Source organism: Miniopterus schreibersii (genome assembly GCF_964146895.1).
Source record: "Miniopterus schreibersii genome assembly, chromosome: 12".
NCBI lineage: Eukaryota > Metazoa > Chordata > Mammalia > Chiroptera > Miniopteridae > Miniopterus > Miniopterus schreibersii.
In genome coordinates, this window is record NC_138112.1 from 59,649,095 (window position 1) to 59,666,372 (window position 17,278).

The window sequence follows — 17,278 nt, forward strand, 5'->3', positions numbered from 1 at the left end:
CACAATACTTATTAAAATCAGAAAGTGCAGAAAGTTTCTTTCTCATGTGATAAGGAAGGGGGCACAGTAACCAGGCTGGGCGGTATTCCCTTGATATATAAATCCCAGCAAATATGTGAACAAATTTATTCCTTTCCTGGTAAGATACTTAGTTGACTTTGGGTTACACCTGTTCATCTGATGACATAAGATTTGAAGACCAGCAGCAACAACATCACCTGGGAGCTTTTTAGAAATGGAGACCGTCAGACCTCACCCCAGACCAGACCTACTGCATCAGAATGTGCACTTTAGCAACATCCAGAAGCATGGCCATCGAATATTCTACAAGCAATATTTCATCTGCATCCCAGTAGTCTCTTTGCTTTAAGTCATGATTTTACTGAAAAATTAAAATACTACATTTGCTTCTCACACCCTCTCCTTCTCTACCCTTCACTGTCTTCTGTATACCTATCCATTTGCTTTAATATGCAATATAAGAAGATTCCTGTTATGTTTTAGATTGTACACATTTCTTTCATAGGCATTATCTCATTTGATCCTTTTGACATCCTTGTAAACATCATCATAAATAACTTGTCATATGTCATTTAGGTAATAAATGTCTGAGAATCTGCACTCCACTGGTGTAAAGATGCCCTCCCCCTTGCAAACAGCAGAAAGGCTTCTTCCTGCAACCAATGAACTCTCCAACCTTGGAATTATCTGCATTATAAACTGAACTTCAAAAAATTTTAAGTTCACATATTTAATAGGAAAAATGGATATTAATGTACCTGTAAGTCAGAGCTTTACAAGACTAGAAATATTTGCATCCGATGAGTTTAAGAAAAACAGACCAAAAAAAAAAAAAAAGCATATCAAGTTCCTTGCCCCTCCTGTATGCCCCTAAAACTCCATGGAGACAATGACTTGAAACCTCGAGTCTATCTTTCCCTTGACTCCTTCGCCCTTGCCACTCCCATAGCGCAGCTCACCCCATATAGAGACACCAAACATGCACATGCTTGATGAAAGCTTCTATCGCTGCCATTAGGTAATGAATTTGCTGTCAGTTTGTCTAAAATGTGCCAGCTGAAGAAACGAGAGGGGAAAATTTAATCCTTGCTTATAAGCAATGAAATCTTCAACGAACTCAAATCAACTTGGGCATTTCTATCCTGTACTGCTGTACCTCTCCAGCATCCTTTCTCATTCATGAGACCTGAACTTTCCAGCAATGGCTAGAACAACATAAGCAATAAACAATAAAGAAACATTCACTATAGTTCTATTAAAAGCTGTTTGTAACGTTAAGATGTAATGCAGTAAATTATCAACCATCTTCAAAAACAGGTGTATTTTCAAAATCTTTCATCTAAATCTATGCTGTACACAGAGGTATCTGTATACAATGCAAAATTGTTAACTAGAACTTCAGCCTTCATCAAAATGCTCGAACACTGTTATTTAGGCATATAAATGCATCATTTTTCTAAAAGTCTCCCAATGATTACAAAATGAAAATCACACTGTAAGTCAGGAATCCAAAATTAAACATCACATAAGTAGAATATTAGAATAGGAAGGGATTTTAGAGAGATTATGTAGACGTATCCCTTATTTCCATTTTATAGATTTGGAAAGAGAAGCCCAAAGAGGCCATCTGACTTACCGCAGGTTCCACGGCTGACTGTCACTGACTAGCTGAGTAACTCTGGGCAAGTCCCCTCTCTCAGCCTCAGTTTCTTGATCTGCAAAATGAGGTGATTGGACTAGATGATGTAAGATTCCATACAGCCTGAAAATGCCATTATTCTGCAAAACTAGGAGCCACATTCTAGAACATTCTCCTTCCAAAGCAACATCCAAGAAGATGAAAAGATATTTAAATGGTGCTTGGCACTACTTGTGTCCCAGCTGTTGATATTGTATCTGAACTTGAGACCTCAGAATTGCATAGGTTGCTGGTGCCCACCAGAGACAAGAAAAGCAGGAGAGAAGAGCCCTTGGCATCCTCTTGGCCTGAGAAGTGCTGCAACTGAATGTCAGTCCAGAGTGATGGTCAACCTTCCCCTCCCCCTTCCAGAGGATCTGGTGACTTCCTCTGTCTGGGCTCTGCCTCAGGCATTTCTCCTCCAGAGATTCACCAGAGAGAGCCCTGGGAGTCCAGCCCTTGACTTAACCCCAGACAAAGATGCATTTCCTCCTGGAAGACTCCCCGCCTGGACAAGTCATTCAAAATCAACCTTAAAAGCGACTCAAGAGACTTGAGGCTCCAGGGAACTGCCTATTTTAGTATCTTTTAATTAGCTGTCTGGCCTTGTCTGTAGTGAAGCCTTTGTATTTTATTACAATTTTATTAGGTTAATAAACAAAGAGCTGGTATGAAAAAGGCGGATTCAGCCTTTGAATGGAGGACCTGTCATGATCATTGGTCATGCTTTACCCACATTTCATCTCCCATTCCTCAGGCTTATATAGGGGAGCATCCTTCAAATGGCTTCTATTTATTTTAAATGTTTCCATCCCTCCCTTTTTCATCTTTTCACTGTTACTATTTTCTAACGAGCAATCAGAAAGCCAAGCAATGGTTTAGGTTTTTAAAAGGTTATTTAAATATATGACTCAGCAAGTCAGAACTCAGATATCATGTATGCAGAAGTGGACACTGTCAATGCCCCTATCCATTAAGTTAATCATTAAACCAGGGTTTAATTAATTGGGCTCATTTTAATAATATACACAAGTGAACCTGAAGTATTGTGTCCTAGTAGCTGTAACATATTTAAGAAAAACTAGTATCTGTATCTAAATAATTATATATAAAACATGATCAACCAGGAGGAGAAAAATTCTATAAACAACATCTAATCCAATAAACAACAATTTTGCATTATTAGCATCATAATTCTTATCATCTATATAGAGTGCTTATTATGTGTTGGGCACACTCCTAAACACTTTACAGGATTATAGTTTTAACCTTACAGAAACACTGCAATGTTAATACTAAAAGAAGGCATAGGGAGACAGAAGAGAGCCAAACAGAGGCCTCAAAGAAGGATTAGGTTGTTGAAAAAAGACAATCATAAAATTTTAATTGGTTATATTAGGCAAAACCAAGAGTGGAAGGTACTGGAAAACCAAGTTTGACTCAACTTCTATTCACAGAAACCGAGCAGCAGATATTTCCTGCCTACAGGGAGCATGCTTATTGCTGAAGGTACTTGGTACCAGGATTATGTGACCAGCTCTCAGGGATGCTATAGAAAGAGATCCTGCAAATGGATGAAAGTACTGGGGAAGCTCTAAGGACCTGCCAACCCCCATAATCAGGAAAAAAGTAATATTATGAACATTGAGTGTATACCTATAAAAATAAATGAACCAATCATGACACAGATGGACAACCTTAGAGAAAATTATACTTGTGTGCGCCTCTCTTACAGCACTCACTATATTCTACCTGTGTGAAATCTGTGTCCTTTATTTTTATGCCTATTGGATTATAAGTTCATTGAATATTGACTCATCACATACTATTAACCTTGGGAAGGGTGCTCACTTTCCTCTCCTGCAGCAATGGAACCTGTCACACAGCACTGCCATGGGGAATACGTCACATTGTATATTTAAATGATTTAACCCGGTGCCCGGCACTAGTAATCAACAAACACAATTCAATAGCACTCTTTATTATTATTATTTTCACTACTGTATTTTACTATTATTATTGTGGTGGTTATTACTAAGCCACAGATGAATGTCTCAGGCACAGTAACTTTGATAGTCATCTTTACATTCTAACAGATCGATCAAAGCAGAGACATTTTATCTGCCAACCTGCCACTCTATTGTCTGGGGAGAGGAAAACAAACCCAAACCACCTTCAATGAATGGCTGCATCAAGAAGCAGTTCAATAACATGTTTTCAGAGCGCTGCTCTCTTAACTAAAAAGAGAAGATGGAGTGAGGAAAAGAGAAAAAATTGATATGTTTTATTCCAGTTAAAAATTATTATTCTTTAAAGCTCAATGTATGCATGACAGAAGAACATGCATTTCTCTCTGTAGTAAAGGAACTATTTCATACCTTCGTAATTAATTAATGTTGTCTCCAATATTCCTATAAAAATTAACGTCAAGTTCATATAAATGTGGCCTCTGGAATAGCAGGACCTCTTGTCCAGGTCTTGATGGTAATGTAAAAACAGCTAGATGGATTTTAAATGGTGCATGTACAAGCTGGTTTGAGATAAACAAAATTCCACACGGTAATACGCACCAGTATTTTTTCCAACAATTTGAGCAGTAGAGCTCTTTTTTGAAAGAATATCTTAGGTCCACCATAAAAGGAGGCACTTAAATTCCTATCACCGGCTAAAAAACTACCTGTCTTCATGGAGGTCCTGAAACACCTTCCTAGAGTCTGAAAAGCAGTTAGAAAAACATTCTTAAAATCAAAACACCTTATACTATTGACGAGAAAATGAAGTGACCCAAATAGGAAGTGATTTGACCATGGCTTGCAGCTACTTAATGGCAAAAGTTAGAACTTATGACTCAGTTATTCATTCGGCTCATGTTTATTGAGAGGCCTCCATGTGCTCATTCTGTGCTGGGCTTCCTACATATATCATGCTTATTTTTAAAATTCACTAAATTTCCATTTCACAACTATTCATTTGTTATCTACTAGGTGCAGGCACTGTTTTTTCGTACAGTGTGCTGAGGTGAGCTTAAGAGGTGCTCTCTGCCACAGCACTTTTTTTTTAATCTACTGATTTTTAGAGAGACAGGAAGAGAGAGAAAGAGAGAGAGAGAGAGAGGTTTGTTGTTCCACTTATTTATATATTCATTGGTTGATTCTTGTATGTGCCCTGACCAGAGACTGAACCCGCAACCTCGACATATCAGGACGACACTCTAACCAACTAAGCTACCTGGACAGGGCGTCTCACAGCATTTTAAAAGCTGGTTAGGAATGTACCAGGTACATAAACAGTTATAATAATAGGAAGACTGTAGTTAATACCATAAGAAAGCAAGAAAATTTGACAAGAGTTAATTGAATGATTTCTTAGCCATATTAAAAAAACAAAAAAAACTGTATCTATTAACCAATCATCAAATCTGCTTTCATCATGTAACATGTGCAAAGAACTGGGAATGTGATTAGAAAAACCCAAAAGCAGACAGACGTTTATCATCGATTTAAGTAGCTGGCTGAGATGTACAAACTGCAAGCAGTGTTTCAGCCATCAAACCACAGAACTTGTGATCTCTACTCTACTCTCTATTATTTTCTGATCGTATCCTTTTCTGTCCTATTTTACTTCATTCCATTTCATTTGAACGTACAGTATTTACTTTTTAAAAATTGAAGGTTTGCTGAACAATCAAAATGATTTCGTCACCCTCGCTGGCTTCATGAATTCAATCACATTTTAATCCACTTAAGGATTATTTTCCTCATTTGTAGAATGTGGATAACAAAACTATCTCTTTATAGGGCTGTTTTCATTAAGTAAAATGCTACTCCCACCACTGTGCTTGAGGCTCAGTGTCCAATACAGACATTATTTTTCTAAATACTGTATCAACTATATTGATTATTATATTACTATTATAAATTCTAAACATACTTGAAGACTAATTTATATGAAAATTCTCACATACATGACAGACAGAGAATGTTAAGCAAGGAAATTTCTAACTTTTTAATCAATTGTTAAGAAAAAGACAATGAAAGAATGGGTCAATCTTTTTCAAGACTTCAAATAATATTACTTTGAATTTGGTTAACTGCAGATTTTTTACTTAGAACTTAAATTCCATGGTGATTAAGCAACGTGAAAAATGACAGCATTGGCATTTCATTGCGATGCTTCTGTGAGGTGACATATATGACAGATTCATTCTTCTAACTTAACTGTGATGAAAGTCATTTCATCCCTATTAGTGGGAGAAATATGAACAGAAGCATGTGGTTTCCTTCATCCCTAATGTTTGTACCAGAAGGAAAGATGCTAAGTAAAAAAACCCTGAAAAATATATTCTGATATTTTAATAATTCCAGGTTGAACCCGAAAATCACTTTTTATATAAGAAGCTATAAGGAGTATCATATTTTCATTTCCATCTTTTTCAGATTATAGATCATTAATTCTTTAATGATATAATTATTTGATAAAATTTTAAATAAAATATAAACATTAGAAATACACCTTCTAGAATTTATATACTCAGAGAAAGTAAAAACTAATTAGTTTACTATTCCTGCCACGATTTATCAGGCATCTGGGCATGTTCAAACACAAGAGCTAAGAGCAATATAGCAACTGCTCAGCAGGAGATAAAGTGGTTTCCCCAGGTGGAATAATGGTTGTCTTTTAATCACTCAAGCCACCAAATTTTTCTTTAATCTAAACTAATCTTGCTTGCATTCAACCTTCCCCCAATCCTATAACTCCCTTCTCCTTTCTCTCTTCCTCTCTCTCTCTCTCTCTCTCCCCTAATTTAATACGGACCTCTTTAATTTACCATGTTTGCCATCGGCATCAACATTTCAAGACACATCTTCAGTGCAACTACCGAGTGTACCACACTTGCTTCATTTCATTAATTGAATAGTTCTTAAACAACCTCATTATCTGCCCTGGGCACTTAGCATTTTCCCATTACAAAGCTATCTTTGGAAATGTCTTTCCTGCCAACCAGGAAGGCCAGGATCTTGCTTATAGGGTCTCCCCAAAACAAAGTACCGGTCTTTCAACAAATCCACAATGGGAGAAGTAAAAAGAATAATGTTGATACCTAACTACATGTCAGGCTATAAATGGTATGGTATTTCACCTCCAAACAATCCTACAGTGTACATATCATTGAACCCATTTAAAAAAGAAGGAAATGGAAGCAAAAAGAGGTTCTATCGCTTCTCAAATGTCAGACGAGGAAGTTCTTGAGGTGGGACAAACAGTGGCCATACTCTGGCCCACTGCACAGAGCCATCAGCAATACTAAGGAAACACTAACTTACTCTCTGTTTTAACCGTTTGTTCATTTGCTCCTTTATTTTTTCTATCAGAAAGCCTTTTGAAAGCCTGGATATTCTGGGTTGTCCTGACATGGGGCTTATGTTACCTACCAAAAAGTTCTAAGCTGTGCAAAGTCCTTTCCCTGCATTCCAGTTCTAGAAAAGTCTGGAGAAGAGACAAAGAATTAGCAATCTGTGGACACACTGACTGCCCTGTGGCAAAACTGAAGCCAGCGAGCCCACAAAGCTTCCTTTTGCTAGCAGAACCTGGATTTTTGTCTTGTTTCTTAGAAGGTTTTATATATACAGCTTAAAATGCATGTTAAAGCCCGGGTGGCGAAGCTCAGTGGTTGAGAATCAACCTATGATGTGGGAGATGGAGGTTCGATTCCCAGTCAAGGCACATGCCCGGGTTGTGGGCTTGATCCCCAGTCGGGGGCCTGCAGGAGGCAGCTGATCAATGACTCTCTCATCATTGATGTTTCTATCTCTTCCTCTCCATTCCTCTCTCTGAAATCAATAAAAATATATTTTAAAAAAATACACATTAGAAAAATAAGTTCCCATACAGAGTTGGGTTATTAACCTCATTTGCATACAACTATGGATGGAAGTCTGCCTTAGCGGTAACTGTGTACAAAGTCTTGTGGGTCTTGTGGCATGATTAGTTTTCTATCCTTTGCGCATCACTGCACTTCTACCCAGCATGCTCTCTGCCTTTCCATCCTGGCCTGGCTAAATCAGGCTCTCTCTTCTGGGCCAAGCCCCAATGTCACGGCCTCCACACAGCTTTTTCAGCATTTCCCTACTTCTGGCTGTCCTTCTTTTGAGTTGCCCCAGCACTTCAATCATGTTCTAATAATAGCACTTATCACAATACATTATCTATTTCTCGCCCTATAGACAAGGTTTTTCAACCTCAGCACTACCAATTTTTTGGAGGATACGTAATTATTTTTTTTACTAGATCTGTCCTGTGCATTAGCAGCATCTCAGGTCTCTACCCACTGGATGTCAGTAGCATCACCCCTTCAATTATGACAACAAATATGTCTTTAGAGAATGTCAAATGTCTCCTGCAAGGAGGGCAATATTGCCCCTGAAAACCACCATGGCTTCAGACCATGGGGACCACAGGACAGGGACTCTGCTTTTTTTCTTCCTATATACCCAAGAGTATCAGGCACAGTGCAGTTAATTAAAATCTTTTGGTTAGAATTAAAATAGTCTCACTTCCTAATAACTAACTACACACTGTATTATAATATGCACAGAATTCACACTTTATAAGTGAAACAAAAGTGACTACTAAATTACACTCTGGATTCAAAGAAAGTGAGACCAAAAGTCAATGGATGTCAGAGTGAAAAAATATTCTTTTTTTCTGTATTTAATAAATCATAAAGAAATCAGATTCCATATACTTATATATGAAATATATTGCATATATGTGTACACACACACACACACACACACATAATGGCCTTTCCTGGAGAAGTGCTTTCAGAAAACAAGATAAAAGTAATGTGATATTTCTAAATATACCATCCTAAAATGTTCTGTTCACCAAAATATGTAATGAATCTCTAACTTTTATTTTCCTCAAAGACTCATTCATGAAAAAAGTGATGCTTATTTTGAAATTCCAAAGTAAGAGGGACTTGATTAAATACAGAAGCAGGAACAGTATGATATTGCCTGTCCTCCTGGTAAGATATTCATCTCTCCTCAATTTAGTGTAGAACAATTCAAAGTCATCTGACTGCTGATTTCTGTAGACTAGTTAACCATTTATTTGAACTGAAACCCAGAACCACTGTCATCTCAATGCGGACTTATCATCAAAGAGTTCTCCTCACCTCAGAAGTGGACAGGTGCTATATGCCTTCACTTATTTCCTGAGCTGAGGTTTTAATTCAAGTACTAAAAGTAAGATCAATCTATCTTTTCAGGTTTAACTAGTTTCCAATCCATGAAAAGAGCCCTGTTCTTCTCACTGGGGCACTGCAGGCAGTAGCAGTGCATTAGATAAGTCTGAGTAGTTTTTGTAGGGAAGGTGTGCAACGCAACAGTAAGGCCAGCTTCTCCTGAGCAGTCAGGAAGGAGGTCACTCAGAACCAATGTGCATGATCTCCTATAAATTATAGAAGCCGGTTATTTCAGTGGCCACATTTCATTGACTGCCTCTTCTGGGTTTTAGCTACATTAATTATACTTTATAATTATAATTCTATGAGATAGCAATTAGTCTTGCTCCTAGAAAGAAGTAATTAAATACCAAGATCACTAAGAAGTTAGGTGATGTCATTTTACGACTCAGTGGGTGAAGCAAGTCTTCTTTGATAGTAACCAGCAAGCACCTCAGAGCACCCAGCAGATTGTTTTGCACCCACTCTTCCTCCAATGGAGGCCGCATTAAGGTGCTTACCTGCAACCAGAGATATTGCAAACTTCTTCCCTCCACCCCTCCCTGCACTGCCCTCAGCCCCATGCCCACAAGCACGCAGAGAGAAAGTAAAAGTAACTGAGGCGCAAAGAAATACGCATTTATAGAGCAGTTCCATTCAGAGGTAGAGGGGCCTGAATACCTGAGATAAGAAAGAAACCAAAATAATCACTTTAACCTACTCATTTTACACCAAATGGGTCTCCTTTTCTCTGATTTCAGTTGAAAGAAATCCCTGGGCACCAATAAGTTACAATTTCAAAGAGTTGACGTCATGGCTTACATAGATTTTGGTCCTTAGGATGCTTTGACGAACAAGTAATTTTTCTGCTGCTCTCCTGTAGCATTTTGTGACACAACAGGGAGGACATGCTTGTCTTGGCCCTTTGCACATGCATTGTGGAAGGCCCCCTTTGGAGGTCAAGGTTAGGAGGCATGTTAGGCATCTGGACATTGCTCCTAATCAGCTCCATGGACTTATTGTCCAGATATCCTATCTACTTCATGGAATCAGAAGACTCCCACGAAATGATACAGGTGAAAGAAAGCACTGGTTAAATCAGAAAGCAATTACTTCCTTGTGGTGGTGGTGTCACTGCCAATCACTTCAAGCGATTGTGTACACACACACACATGCACCCATGTTCATCACCCCATACAACAGGGCGCTCAAGGCAAGTGGATCTTACCACACACTCTAGAGTCCAAGTCAGCAGGGAAAGACTCCGTTTTGCCCTGAGAGGGGTGGGAAAGGTCAAATATTGATCTAGGTTACCAAGAGAAGGCAAAAGCTAAAAAGTCCTTTCTAAAATATTTACTACATTTTGCTTTCAAACATGATTTCCACACGGAGCAAAGATGGTTTGAAACCCACAGGATGGCAAAGACAAAATGGCCCAGCTTATAAATGTGCGCATAGGATCGATTCTACTTGACCCTATGACCTTTAATACACAGGATAGAAAACTCTTGGACTGCTGAAGTAGAGACCGTATCAGAAATAAAAGTAAAGTAATCGGAAGCTTTATGTATTCCAAATATTAAAATATATGGCATGTTATATGTTTATTAAGGTAAATAACATGTTTTTCCAAAGAACTGTCACACAGACCTGCCACTGTACAAGGCATGGGTACTTCCTTTTTCATAAGTAGCAAACTGTAGACTCATCTTCCCAAACCTTAAGCACCTCTCTGCTACTAAATGAAGTTCTTGCATAAACACATTTAGGATGTCTGGGTGAAATATTAGAGATGTCTGTGACACTGGAGAGAAAAGGATTTGGGCTCAGAAAAATTTCACCTAACCATCAAATGTAAAAAATGCCACTTAGCATTTAGACAGATAGTAGTGATTCCTAAATGTCATCATTGTGGTTGCAGAGCATTCCGTGCTTAATTCCAAAGCTACTGTTTACCTGGATTCCCAATCTATACCTTTATGTTCAAATATCTAAGGCTATTCTGGACCTGGACATTCAATAGGAGTTGTAAGAAAATTTATGTCTTTAAGAATGCATTCGACTTTATAAAGGCAGTACTAGAAACCAGAGGTCTATCAGGACACTCAAAGCAATCTATTGTTTATTTGTATGCTTGTTTATTTGGTGTTTTGGGCTAAATACCAAGCAAAGAAGCAGATTGGTATGTATGTAGCTTTGTATGGAATAGATAAATCTTATTCTGAATTCTAGATGATACTTTCTAGGTCAGGAACCTAAGGCATGTTCTTTAATCTAAGTCTCAGTTGTCTCATCTATAAAATGAGAATAACAGTAATGGTCTAAAAAATACTCTGCTGTTTAATTGAGACTATCAATGTAAATGATTTGTGCCGCTACGCTCTTACTTCTTTTCAAAGGATCTAAGTGAGGTAGGTGATAGAAATAAACTGATTTATGAATTATTCAATTTAATCCTCAACATGCACTATTGCCCGTTAGCTATCCATTGCCTTGCCTTCAAATCCTGGCTCTGACATAAACCAGCTTAGGGACCTCATGTGAGTCATTTAACCTTTCTTTGTCTCAGATTTCTCAGCTGTGAAATGGGATACCAGTGAGCACCTTTTCTCTTTCCAGCCAATGCTTAGGTTCTGGTTGTGTTCCCAGATATAAGTGCCAAGGCAGCTAAACTCCAAACTGAAAAAGTCCCAAACTGCCAAACAAAGCTCCAAACTGCTGGGGAAAAAATGTTCATCATGTTATCCTAACTCCTATTAAATGTATTATAGGACTGGTAAAATAAAATGATCTTAGTCATTCACCTTTTAGTTAAAATGAGGATTTGAAAGCAGACTTTGATGAATGTTAAGGAAGAGAGCACCAGGGCACTGACAGTTTGAATGAGCCACAGAATATGCCATGGACTGGGGAGTTAGCAGAATGAAAAGGCTGGACAGGGACGTTTGAGCTGCTAACCGTTCATTTCCTACTTCTCTGAAGATAGCCCTGTGAGCAGAAATAAACAATCCACATTTTCCAGGCTAATGAAGAAAGAGAATTGCACAGATCCGTGTTTCGTAATTGTATTGCTGTTGTGATACAGCATTTTTATGTTTTCCTATACTACTCTCCATTTTCTCAAGTGTGATACCTGTCATAACATTTCTTAAATGATATATGTGTGTATGTGCATGTATACATATGGATGCATCTTTTTATTAACTATTCAAAAATATTCACTGAGTGCCTACTATATGCCTTCTTCTAGGAGCTGAGGGTGCTCCAGTGAATGCAACAGGCACCTTGCCTCTTGTTTATAAAATTCCCATTCTTTCAGAGGAGATAGACAATTGAAAGAAAAGTTAGTAAATTCTATTTGCTAAGATATCTAAGTATCTAAGATGCTTTGGACACAAGTAAACAGGGGAAACAGGGTGGTACTTTTACATCATAGTCAAGCAAGAGCTCCCTGATTGGGTGACATTTAAGCCAAACTCGGGCAGTCTGGGGTGTGCCAGGAGGCCACCCGCTCTAGAGCATTTCAGGTAGAAGAAATAGCAAGAGCAAAACCCTGGAGTAGAGTATAGGACTATTTGAGAAACACTGAAAATTGCCTAAAACCCTCATGGTAATTCTAGATTTTGCTCTCTTATGTGTCAACATTGCTAGGGTGATTAATGTTCAGTACTTCGATATATTTGTCCCCCTATTCTATATACATGAAATCCATTTAAACATTATTTATAATCTCTGAGTGAGCTATTTTAAAAATATTGCCCAAAGTAATTTGTTCAGTCCAATAATGTTTAACCCACAGAGTGTTCAGGAAAAGGGGTAAAAAAACCTCAGTGCTCTTGGACTGTGTGACTTTGTGCAGGCTACTCTGCCTCTCTGAACCTCGGTCTCTTCACTTACACAATCAAGAGTAAAATCTGCCCACACTTGTCACTGAGTTGTTCTAGCCTTGGGTTGAAAAGTACTTGATGAACAATCACTCGCCACACAAATGAAAAATATTTTGGTAAAATCTCACTTATGCTAAGACCAATTGGTCTGTCAAGGTCACTTATCTGAGAGATGGCTAAATCTTTGGAAGGAAGCCAAAATGTACTGTAGAAAACAAATTAGATATTATATCATCAGTATACCAAGTTCATATATTTTACTTCTAGAAGAGCTCAGAGGCTCTCACTCAGAGTCCACTTATTAATTTCTTAAGTGTAATTCTAATATTTGTGAATTCTCAGGTTCCTAGTACTACCACCGGCTGACTTCAACTTAAAGATGTATGCCTCTTTTAGTTATACCGGATTGGTGTGAACCTACATGCACATTCTGAAGAGATGGATCTAAGAAATAATAATAGAGAATTTAAGCAAAGTTATCTGGGTATCTAGAGAAAAGGGTAAATTTGTGATTAGGGTAGAAAACAATCCAATTGTGAAATGATCCCAGCTTTGAAATAACTAAATCAGGGGTTCAAAGCCAAGATCACCACCAATAATGAAACATGTTAAACAGGTAACTTAATGTCTAAGCCTCCACTGTCTGTTCCTGGAACTGGAGGTAATGATAAAGTCCTACATGGTGGTGAGGAGTGTTAGGGACGAATTATGTAGAGGAGATCTTAATAGGTTTCATAGCATAGTTGCTTTCATGTCCTTCACTGCCTTCCTTACACATGACCCAAACCTAGGACCTTGGCCTCTGCAAACCTTAATGTGTCCAGCACAAAACTGTGTCTACAAAAGAGCAGATACTCTTAATTGAATAAAAATATGAATGAATCAATCATGAATGAATGAACAAATAGAAAAGTATAAATCAACCCATCAATTAATTACAAAACCATAGGCCCTGAACACTTACAAACCATGAAGAAAGACACAATACCCCTTTATCACAATTGCTTTTACTGAATACTAAATAATAAAGTATTCACAACTGCAGATGGAGAATCTATCTTATCTTTACAGCCAGGATCTGAATTTAGTAGCACAAAGATGAGGTTGAGAAATGTGCTGTGAGGTACTCTGGCAGAAGGCAGGAAGTCATTTTTTTTAGACCAGTGCTTTAGCTTTAGCCACAGTTATTCATTCTCTTTTATAGGAGGAATTCATTTATGTCTTCAGGAGACAGATGTATCAAGCCATCAGGTGTTGCTGCCAATCACCTCCTGCCAAAGCCCTGATGTTTTACTTCATTAGTGCAGGCACTTTCCATTAATTTGGATACAGTTTAAGAGGGTTAGTTCCAAAGGACATTGTTTTTTGGCTCTTCTATTTTAAAGGGCTATTTAATACATTACTGCAATGAGTTGACCCCTTGCCAAGAAAGAAGCTGTGGCCACCCAATTCTAATCAGTTTCTGACAATATGATTCCAATGCTTGGCCTAATGATATGTTTTTTTTTAAATACATTTTTTTAAAATCCTCACCTGAGTACGTTTTTATTGATTTTTAGAGTGAGAGGGAGAAACATCAATGTAAGAAACATCGAGTGGTTGCCTCCAGTATGGACCCCGACCAGGAATCAAACCAGAATCCTCGGTGTGTGCCCTGATCAGAAATTGAACTGTAACCCTTTGGTATAGGGGAAAACGCTCCAACCAACTGAGCCACCCGGCCAGGGCCTAATGATGTGTTTATTGTGTTGTACCGGGAATTAACAGAAACGTATAGAAACATTCTATTGGATGAGAAGTGAAGACTAAAGAAAACATATCATGCTGGTGTTTGATAAGTTTTCCTTCCTTCCTTCCTTCCTTCCTTCCTTCCTTCCTTCCTTCCTTCCTTCCTCCCTCCCTCCCTCCCTCCCTCCCTCCCTCCCTCCCTCCCTTTCTTCCTTCCCTTTACTTCTTTCAAAAAAATGACGGTATAACAGTATTCTAACATATGGCAAGTGTAACAGACATTATTGATGCCTACAAACATGTATGCTATCCCATCCCTTCTAGTTCCCAAGTAAGCCCCAGGTTTACTCAGGTATCTACCCTCCTCTGTGCAGCTTTCCCTCAGCCTGAAACAGTGGGTCCTGGCTCATCTGAGGCAGTCATGATTGTCTCATTTCCTTTGCTAGTGATTGAATTTAACATAGAAGTCTAGCCAATGAAACACAAAGGGAGGCTTAGTAAGATTTCTGGGGAAGTTTTCCTTACTCTTAAAAGACTCAAGCAAGAGACAAACTCTTCTGTCCTGGCCTATGTCATGCCCAGATATGATTCCTCCAACTGTCATAATCTCTTATGACCAAAGGGGAGCTTGACTAAAGACAAAGGTGACAAATGAAGAATAGTAGAGCAAAATGATGGAAAGATGTCTGTCTTGATACTGCTGTTGAACCAGTGAAATAAACAGAAGCACTCTCCCTCCAAACTTGTTCTACATCAAGATAAATTTCCTTACTTTTTAAAAGCTAGAACAGATGCCCATTGTTAAAAGCTACACCAGGCTCCGGGTGGAACATCAATGGATACATGATTCTATATTAAGATTAGCCCTTCAAGAATTCGGGAAGTACCAAGTGAGCTGCTCTATGTAAAATATTACAGCAGTGTGCTCATCTCCTAAGAATAGCAGAATTGAGCACTGTGGTTCTTTTGTATCATGCTTCAGAGTCTCTAGGTGAATCATTCATCACCACTACAATTACAGTGGGGCGATCTTTTGTAGTGATGCACCCAACTCTCCAGTTCTGGAGTTTGGATTTGAACACAATGTAAATGATCAGATACTTGTATGAACTTTCCTCACCCGTAGCTGGGAGTTTGGGAAATAAAAAAATCCACCTCAAAAACAAGCTCTGCCTAATCTCTGCAATTATTTCAACTCATATTAGTTTCTCAATTATCTCAGTATGCAATTGGAGAGTGGTAATTATTTAAATTATCTAATTATAATATACATATTACATTAATATATATAATTTATTTCATGTATGTCTTAGCTTTTTTTCACCAACTAGAATTTAAGATCACCAGAAGCAATTCCTATATTCTTATAAGAGCAAAAAGCTTCTTATAGAGGAAATATTCAATCATATATCATGAGCAGTTAAGTTACCACGCAGACATGGAAAATAACCATCTCAACATATTTTTTTCATTTTCCGTAAGATTTTTTAAAAAATATATCTTTATTGACTTGAGAGAGAGGGAGAGAGATAGAAACATCAATGATGACAGAGTCACTGATCAGCTGCCTCCTGCACTCCCCCAATTGGGGATCGAGCCCTCAACCTAGGCATGTGCTCTGACTGGGAATCGAGCCGCGATCTCCTGGATCCTAGGTAGACGCTAAACCACTGAGCCATGCCCGGCTGGGCTCCATAATAAGTTAAACTTATCTTTAGTTAAGCCTACAATGACATCTGACTGTAGCCTAAATCTCTTCTGAATAGAAAGGGTGAAAAAGGTCTGGATTCTGCAAACCATTCTTTCCTTAGAACTCTGCAGCCCATCTTACACTGAAGTAGATAAAGTGGAAGCCAGGAAGAAATGGTTCACTTGCTGCAGCGGAACTTCTCTAGGTCAACAAATCAATACACCACCACAGGAAAAACAGAATGATCATCAACCAAGTCCACAAGAACATGGCAATGAAGAAAATGATGATAAACAGCTAAACTGTATCAGTTGCTAATCAAGTGCCAGGCACTGCTACATCCATTAAAGTTTTGAATCCTCGTAACAACTCTCTGAGTCTCATCCTCTTGTTGTTTCTATTTTGCAAATTAGGTAACCAAGAGACAGGAAACTTAGTGACTTGCCCAAGGCCTTACACCTTACAAGTCCTGTGTCAGAGCTGGAATTTAGGGAAGCAGGCTGCGTCTCAACCTATACTCTAAAAACACCCATGGCCCAAAGTGTCCTGTTTCCCTGTAAGTGAGAGAACTATAGAAATAAAAAGAATTCTTATTCAAGGAGCTTTCCTGAGAGATGACAGAGACAAGCATCAAAGACCCACCATTCATGTGATCAAGTTGCCAAAACCAATGACATGCATCTCCTGTCTTCTCTCCACGTGTCCTTATTTTTAAAATGAATTTTGCCTCTTTCCAGAACATAACCAAAAAATGCAAAATAAATGCATATACAAAATAACAACTCTTTTAAAAATATGATGCTATACATTTAAAAAAGAAAAAAGCACATTAAATGTTACTGGTAAAAAAGAACATATTAAAGTTTACTGAAATAGTCTCTCTCTGATAATGAAGTATCCCCAAAATGAGTAGGTAAGAGTTCAGTTTTAACAGAGGAGAAGGCCAATGCATGGTTGATAGAATTTCAGCTGCTGAGGGGAAGGCGGAGGGGTAGACAATTCTGTGTGACTTTACCGGGAGTTTATAGGAACCACTTTCATCTTGC

At 38.3% G+C, this 17,278-nt stretch overlaps 1 protein-coding gene across 15 annotated transcripts in view; it reads right to left on the reverse strand.

Moving 5' to 3' along the window:
• Positions 1 to 17,278, reverse strand: part of LRRC4C (leucine rich repeat containing 4C) — an 834,219-nt gene that overhangs the window by 92,666 nt on the left and 724,275 nt on the right. For 7 of the 15 annotated variants that reach the window (XM_081155239.1, XM_081155247.1, XM_081155248.1 and 4 more), the window contains one exon: positions 1,658 to 1,736. The exons of the other annotated variants lie outside the window; for them this stretch is intronic. The gene's annotated coding sequence lies outside the window, so the exon portion shown is untranslated. The remainder of the gene's footprint in view (positions 1 to 1,657; positions 1,737 to 17,278) is intronic. 15 annotated transcript variants of the gene reach the window in all.